Raw genomic sequence first — 2,199 nt, forward strand, 5'->3', positions numbered from 1 at the left:
GTTCTTTGAGAAGATCAACAAGATTGACAAGCCCCTAGCTAGACTGACAAAATCAAAAAGAGAGAAGACCCATATAAACAAAATAATGAATGAAAAAGGTGACATAACTGCAGATCCTGAAGAAATTAAAAAAATTATAAGAGGATATTATGAACAACTGTATGGCAACAAACTGGATAATGTAGAACAAATGGACAATTTCCTGGAAACATATGAACAACCTAGACTGACCAGAGAAGAAATAGAAGACCTCAACCAACCCATCACAAGCAAAGAGATTCAATCAGTCATCAAAAATCTTCCCACAAATAAATGCCCAGGGCCAGATGGCTTCACAGGGGAATTCTACCAAACTTTCCAGAAAGAACTGACACCAATCTTACTCAAACTCTTTCAAAACATTGAAAAAAATGGAACACTACCTAACTCATTTTATGAAGCTAACATCAATCTAATACCAAAACCAGGCAAAGATGCTACAAAAAAGGAAAACTACCGGCCAATCTCCCTAATGAATATAGATGCAAAAATCCTCAACAAAATACTTGCAAATCGAATCCAAAGACACATTAAAAAAATCATACACCATGACCAAGTGGGGTTCATTCCAGGCATGCAAGGATGATTCAACATAAGAAAAACAATCAATGTATTACAACACATTAAAAACTCGAAAGGGAAAAATCAATTGATCATCTCAATAGATGCTGAAAAAGCATTTGACAAAATCCAACATCCGTTTTTGATAAAAACACTTCAAAAGGTAGGAATTGAAGGAAACTTCCTCAACATGATAAAGAGCATATATGAAAAACCCACAGCCAGCATAGTACTCAATGGTGAGAGACTGAAAGCCTTCCCTCTAAGATCAGGAACAAGACAAGGATGCCCGCTGTCACCACTGTTATTCAACATTGTGCTGGAAGTGCTAGCCAGGGCAATCCGGCAAGACAAAGAAATAAAAGGCATCCAAATTGGAAAAGAAGAAGTAAAAATGTCATTGTTTGCAGATGATATGATCTTATATCTAGAAAACCCTGAGAAATCAACGATACACCTACTAGAGCTAATAAACAAATTTAGCAAAGTAGCGGGATACAAGATTAATGCACATAAGTCAGTAATGTTTCTATATGCTAGAAATGAACAAACTGAAGAGACACTCAAGAAAAAGATACCATTTTCAATAGCAACTAAAAAAATCAAGTACCTAGGAATAAACTTAACCAAAGATGTAAAAGACCTATACAAAGAAAACTACATAACTCTACTAAAAGAAATAGAAGGGGACCTTAAAAGATGGAAAAATATTCCATGTTCATGGATAGGAAGGCTAAATGTCATTAAGATGTCAATTCTACCCAAACTCATCTACAGATTCAATGCAATCCCAATCAAAATTCCAACAACCTACTTTGCAGACTTGGAAAAGCTAGTTATCAAATTTATTTGGAAAGGGAAGATGCCTCGAATTGCTAAAGACACTCTAAAAAAGAAAAACGAAGTGGGAGGACTTACACTCCCTGACTTTGAAGCTTATTATAAAGCCACAGTGGCCAAAACAGCATGGTACTGGCACAAAGATAGACATATAGATCAATGGAATAGAATTGAGAATTCAGAGATAGACCCTCAGATCTATGGCCGACTGATCTTTGATAAGGCCCCCAAAGTCACTGAACTGAGCCATAATGGTCTTTTCAACAAATGGGGCTGGGAGAGTTGGATATCCATATCCAAAAGAATGAAAGAGGACCCCTACCTCACCCCCTACACAAAAATTAACTCAAAATGGACCAAAGATCTCAATATAAAAGAAAGTACCATAAAACTCCTAGAAGATAATGTAGGAAAACATCTTCAAGACCTTGTATTAGGAGGCCACTTCCTAGACTTTACACCCAAAGCACAAGCAACAAAAGAGAAAATAGATAAATGGGAACTCCTCAAGCTTAGAAGTTTCTGCACCTCAAAGGAATTTCTCAAAAAGGTAAAGAGGCAGCCAACTCAATGGGAAAAAATTTTTGGAAACCATGTATCTGACAAAAGACTGATATCTTGCATATACAAAGAAATCCTACAACTCAATGACAATAGTACAGACAGCCCAATTATAAAATGGGCAAAAGATATGAAAAGACAGTTCTCTGAAGAGGAAATACAAATGGCCAAGAAACACATGAAAAAATGTTCAGCTTC

The sequence above is a fragment of the Choloepus didactylus genome, chromosome 11, assembly GCF_015220235.1.
Source record: "Choloepus didactylus isolate mChoDid1 chromosome 11, mChoDid1.pri, whole genome shotgun sequence".
NCBI lineage: Eukaryota > Metazoa > Chordata > Mammalia > Pilosa > Megalonychidae > Choloepus > Choloepus didactylus.